The 6,674-nt window shown below is 40.3% G+C and overlaps 1 pseudogene; it reads left to right on the top strand.

The window, feature by feature from the left end:
* Positions 1 to 1,495: 1,495 nt before the first annotated feature.
* On the top strand, positions 1,496 to 2,467 carry LOC110145111 (olfactory receptor 51Q1-like; annotated as a pseudogene).
* The last annotated feature ends 4,207 nt before the right edge of the window (positions 2,468 to 6,674 follow it).

Genomic DNA, 6,674 nt, shown 5'->3' with positions numbered 1-6,674 from the left:
ATGAGCACAGGTTCAATAGTTGTGGCACATGGGCTTAGTTGCTCCAAGGCATGTGGGATCTTCCCAGATCAGGGATCGAACCTGTGTCTCCTGCATTGGCAGGTGGATTCTTTACCACTGAGCTACCAGGGAAGCCCTCTAGTTCAGGTTTGATAGAGTTCTCACCATTTACTTATCTTATAAATGTATTAGAAAATTTTATCTTGGTATGTCCAGAGAATCACTGCAAGGTGAATGCTCCTGAAAATTGGTGTGCGATATTCCTTTTTCCTGCTGCTCACCTGCTGTTCTAATGTTGCCCCAGCTTCAGATTGCTTAGGGACCAAAACTTTTTAAGCCTAATTTTTGACATCCTAAGCAGTTTTCTTCAAGCATAGGCATGTAGTTTCAAATCATATTCAACAAGTTGTAAAAACAGAGTATTGAGGTAGTTTCCTGAGTTGTTGCTCCACAAGGACACCAGAGGCAACAAAGTTCTTACATGCAGAGCCAACTCTTTCTGCCTGCCCAGTGGGACTCCAGGTCTCACTAAGTCTCTCCATGCAATCCTGAAGGGACTTGCCACACCTCTCCACTGTTAGCCTAGAGATTTTCATAGAGCTTATAATCTCTACTCTGTGAGACAAATGGAGGAAACAGAAGCCACAGGAGGTGAAGAGGGAACCACCCAAATAGCAGAAGCCACAAATAATATTTCTCTTGTAATGTTGAGGGAAAGTAAGGAGGGGTGATAACTACTGTTAGAGGATGATCTAAACTAACACAGGAATCCACTTAGAACAGTGCTGAAATATAGAGACAGCCAGTAAATATGATTATCCTCACCTGAGCTCTACTTTCATTCTTTTCCTCTGTATCCCAAAACTTTGCTTCTGGTTCTCTTCTAATATTGCACACATGAAGTCTATGGTATCAGATGATATCAACTAACAAGTATAAGAAGACAGATTAGAAATAAGACCTGTTCAAGATGAAAAATGACCTTACTGCATGATGAAATGAATAAGAAATAGAGGAAGAATCAGTGATGACCTTAGAATAAGTGAAACAGGTGAGAAATCTAATAAAACTCAAAGAAAATTTCAAAAGGAGATGCTGGGTAAATAAGCTGAGGGCTAGGTCTTACCCAGTTAAGAGTTCATTTTAAGTCTTTGAGAGAATATTAGTGATATGGTTTGGATAAAAGAAAGATTCCAGGGCACTAAGAAGAAAATGGAAATTGAAAACTTCAGGCAGGAAAAAAACTTAAAGATTTGTTCATGAGTTAATGTGTATAGACTTATCAGGAGAATATGAGTTGTGTGGAAACAGTCCCTGCAGAGACAGGCCAGGAAGAGCAACCACTGTCTTCCTAAAATTCCTCAGTAACACTCAACAGCTCTGTATCTTTATTCCGATAGAGTTTAGATCAAATGAGGTAAAGACAAAGACTATTTTTAATGTTTCTGGTTCTCTCTGAGTGAAGAGCTTCAACATGAAACTACATTCCTCTATCATGTCCGAGGTGATGAACACCGCCCAAGACCCCTTCTACTTCATTGTCACGGGCATCCCTGGATTTGAGGAGGCCTACCACATCTGGATCTCCATCCCCTTCTGCTGTCTCTACACTATCTCCATCGTGGGACACACCACCATTCTCACTGTCATCCATACAGAGCCATCCCTCATCCAGCCCATGTACCTGTTCCTCTCCACGCTGGCCCTCACTGACCTGGGTCTCACCCTCAGGACCCTGCCCACAGGCATGCAGCTCTGGTTTAACATTCAGAAGATCAGCTTTGAGGGCTGTTTTGCCCAGTTCTTCTTCCTCCTTGCATTCTCCTTCATTGAATCTTCAGTCCTACTGGCTATGTCTTTTGACAACTATGTGGCCATCTGCCGCCCTCTCCATTATGCCACCATCCTCACCAACAATGCCGTTGGCAGGATGGGACTATCCATCCTTTGCTGCTGTGTTCTGACTGCTCTTCCCTCCCTTTTCCTACTCAAGCGCCTGCCCTTCTGCCACTCCCACCTTCTCTCTCACTCCTACTGCCTCCACCAGGATATGATTCGCCTGGTCTGTGCTGACATCCGAGTCAACAACTGGTATGCTTTTGCTGTGGTCTTGCTCATTATTGTGATGGACCCTCTGCTCATCATGCTCTCCTACACACTCATCCTGAAAAGTATCTTGGGCACAGCCTCATGGACTGAGCGACTGAGGGCCCTCAATATGTGTCTGTGCCACATGCTTGCTGTTCTGGTCCTGTATGTGCCCATGGTTGGGGCATCTATGACTCATCGATTTGCCTAGCGTGCCTCTCCTCTGGTGCATGTGATCATGGCCAATATTTACCTGTTGGTGCCACCAGTGATGAACCCTATCATTTACAGTGTAAAGACTAAGCAGATCTACCAGAGAGTTTTTCACCTCTTTTCTCAAAGAAGCATGCATTTAGGGTCAAAGACTGATTGTGCTTAATTACACAGAAATTGCAGGCATAGGTCTACAGGGAGAGTATAGTCAAATTTTTGAATGGAGAGTGTAAAAAAAAAAAAACCCATCATATTTTTAAGGGAGTATGAAATGATCCTGGGTTTAATCAGATTTTTGTTCTGGGAGAAACTAGCAGCAAACATTCTGTCCAAAAGAGTTGTGGATCCAATTTGATCTGATTGTAGCACATTTATCTGTCAATGAAATAAGTGTCATTGACTGAGTAAAGGTCTGTTAAGTTTTTTCTTCATTTTTGAATATTTTTCTCTCCAGTGGGCTTGGTTAAGTAAATGTGAATGAAAACCTTTATGTTGCCCCCTCCACACATTCTCCTAGGCAGCTCCACTTCCTTCAGGTAAACTCCACATTTCTGGTTCATATAATGGATAGGTGTGCTCTGAGTTTCTCTTGCAAAAAAATAGTAAATAGTTGAGGGAAGACGGATATTGATCCAGTTATTTGGATATTGATAGAGGCTGTATGGATATTGATCAAGAAATTTCTCTGCTATTCAACTAAGATTACCTAATCTATACTCAGCATGATTTAAGCATACACACAATGAGCAAAGGGCCTAAAGACGGAGGTGGGTATAGTTAGAGCCCCCACCATTGGACTAACAATCCTGCATTGCTAGACAGCCTTAGTATTTAGGATTAAAACTTCAAGTATGTCTGCAGGTAACATTTATGGGAATATAAATTCATTTTTCTCACTATGATAGGCTTTTTTTTTTTAACCTTAATGCTCGTAATGTGGTTTAAATTCTTAGAGGTGGTTTCCCTAAGGCATTCTGGACTTTGCACTAGAAAATATTATGATAGAAAGGATGTGACTTTTGGACTTCCCTGGTGGTCCCTGGTATAGAATCTGCCTTCTAATACAGGGGACACAGATTCAATCCCTGGTCAGGGAACAAATATACCACCAGCTGCAGGGCAACAAAGCCCTTGCACCACAACTAGAGAAGCCTGTGTGATGCAGTGATGACCCTGCACAGCCAAAACAAACAAACAAAATAGATGTGGCTTTAATGATCATAAAAAGTTATTTTATGGAAACCAGGTAACCTCTCTCAGAAATATCATTTTGAAGGGCAACCATGGGATTTCTTTGGTGGTCCTGCCAGACTCTTGTGTTTATGTGATTCTCCAGGCAAGAATACTGGAGTGGGTTGCCATGCCCTCCTCCAGGGCATCTTCCTGACCCCAGGGATCAAACCCACATCTCTTATGTCTCCTGCATTAGCAGGTGGTTCTTTACCACTAGCACACCTGGGAAGTCCATGTAAAAGATACAGTCTTGCATTACTAATAGGCTTCATAGGTGCTTGGTTTATGTGAATTATGTTCTCCTCCACTCCACAATCTACACTCCAGATTATGGATAAGAACATTTATGTTTGCAGCCATTGTGGGAACTGGAATTAGGCTGGCTGAGTGGTAATCATCCACTTACACAGATGCTCCCAATTGCCATCTAAACACATCCCTGGACAAAAAGGGGTTTCTGAAGGTAGAGGTGACAGAACAAAATTAGCTTCAGGACAATTAGATCTACCAGTGACTTGGGCTGAATTCCCCACACATTCCTATTTTGAAATTCTAACCCCAGTATCTTAGCATGTGACTGCATTTGGAGGTAGGGTCTTTATAGACATAATTGAGTTAAAATGAGGTGCTTAGGGTGGACTCTGATCCCATGTGAGTCGTGTCCCTAAATGAAGAGACTATTAGGACCCAAGCACAGAAAGAAGACCAGAATGATGACGCAGCGAGAAGACAACCACCTGCAAGCCAAGGAAGGGGCCCCAAAGAAACCAGAAATATGAGAAACTGCTAGAGGCCTCCATAATTTGAAGGAAGTAAACTTCTGGCCACCCATTTTGTGGCCGTCCTAGCAAACTAATACAACCAAAGACCTATGGACTGTACTTCTGAATCTGTGAAATAAAGGTCAGCTATAGGAGATAAAATAATAATATTTATGTTATAAAGGGACTAGAGGAAACATGAAGGGGGATTTGGGGGCAAAATAAGTTGTTCAATGACCAGCGGTGGTAGTTTAGTCACTAAGTAGTGTCCTACTCTTGTGACCCCATAAACTGTAGCCTGCCAGGCTTCTCTGTCCATTGGATTTCCCAGGCAAGAATACTGGATTGGGTTGCCATTTCCTTCTCCAGGGGTCAAAGACCAATGAATGATTGCAAAATGCAGGCTAAGCAAGACAAAGCATGTTTGACAGAAAGCATCAGCCCAGCCTCTGCATAACATCTTTACAGCAGCTGCTGAGAATTATCTCGGTATTATAAATGATCTCTTGATGAGAGCTATCTATCAACTGAAACTTTTTATTCTCACAGATCATGAACTCTAGAACTGCCAAAATTTCACTAGAAATTAAATGAAGACATTAAATCAAGTAGTCTGCTCTTAATCTTTGTTCTTCAAACTTTTCTGTTTCTTCTCACTAGACAAAACCATTAATTATTTCTGTGTGCCTATGTGCACACACATGGATATTTGTGTGGACTTTATGACATAAGAAATGGCACAATATGTTTAGGTTTCAAAATAGATTTTATTTTTTGAAAACATTTTATTGGTAAATCTCTGCATTAATTTATCCAGTGCCTAGAATGTAAATAACTATCTAGTCACATTTTATTGTGAAAATACTTTGCATTTCATAAAATTAAGAGGGTGGTCTTATTGACTTTCTGTAAATTGACCTAAATGAACACATAAGAGGACACAGGATTGGATATCAATTTTTTTATGATATCAAATGGATTCTTCAAGTGGAAGACAGCCCAAGCTGCTGCTGTGGAAGAACTTGACTCCATCCAGCCTCCTAAGTTCCTTTCTTTTGTAAATAATGAGCATAAAAGGAAGAGACAGAAAAGTTTAAGCAACCAAGATGTCTTCCACTGAGCAAATATATAAACAGAGTGTGGTGCATTCATCCAATGGAATATTATTAAGAAATTTAAAAAGATTGGGCTATCAAGACCCATGGACTGTAACCTGCCAAGTGCCTCAGTCCATGGAATTCTGCAGGCAAGGATACTGGAGTGGGTTGCCATTTCCTTCTCCAGGGGCTCTTCCTGACCCTAAAGATCGAAACCAGGTCTCTCACATTGCAGGCAGATTCTTTACCATCTGAGCCACCAGGGAAGCCCCTAACCAAGATACATAAAGACATGGATGAATCCTAAATGTTCATTGCTAAAGGAAGGAAGGAAGTCTAACAGGTCTTTGAAACAATTATGATTTCATACAGACAAAACTCAGAAAAAGGTGAAACTTCATAGAGAGTAAACTTACTAGTGGTACCTAAGAATTTAAGTGAGTGGAGTCTTAAATTAGTGAAGCACAGAGGGTTTTTTAGTGCAGAATCATTCTGTAATTCTGTGATGGTACACACATGACATTAGGCATTTGCTAAAACTCATAGAAATTTACAGCACCACAGAGTGATCTTTAATATATATAATTTATATATATTTATTATATATAATTTTAAAAAGCTACTCAGGATGGAAGACAAAATATGACAAAATGTTGTTCTATTACAAATATATGAAGCAACTGTACTGGAGAAGACAGAGGGAAATGGTGCTGATCTTTGGAACTGGGTGGGATCTGTACTAAAGGCAAAATGAAATATAATAAATGCTGCACCCAGGGATCGAACCCTCATGTTTTATGTCTCCTGCAGTTGGATTCTTTACCACTAGTGCCACCTGGGAACCAAGTTTCTCCCTACTTGGCTGGGATGTTATGGAAAAGCAAGGGGAGCAACGTGAATGATCCATGGACTGGAGTTGGAGACATCAGTATGAAGTCATGTTTCACTTAAAGTAGATACAGATGATTAAGTAAAACATATTTATAGATATTTGTATTCAAACAGGTCAGTATACAGACATATATTTTCTTGGTCTCTTAACTGGGAGGACTAAGAAGAAATGACAAGCTAGTAGCAACAATTGCATATATGACACAAAATTCAATATTTTTGGAAATAATTTTAATTTATCTGGCAAAATCTGTACAGGAAATATTGAAGCTAAAATTTGTTAGCTTTCCAGTGAGAAAATTAACTGAAAACTTGTATAAATTAAAGTTATTCTAGCACTATTTTCCATGCTGAAATAATATCAGAAAAACAAGAGATTTAAACTTTTTTG

The sequence above is a fragment of the Odocoileus virginianus genome, unplaced genomic scaffold (assembly GCF_023699985.2).
Source record: "Odocoileus virginianus isolate 20LAN1187 ecotype Illinois unplaced genomic scaffold, Ovbor_1.2 Unplaced_Contig_64, whole genome shotgun sequence".
Classification (NCBI taxonomy): Eukaryota; Metazoa; Chordata; class Mammalia; order Artiodactyla; family Cervidae; genus Odocoileus; species Odocoileus virginianus.
The sequence above is the reverse complement of the archived record's forward strand: the minus strand, read 5'-3'. Positions and strand labels throughout refer to the sequence as shown.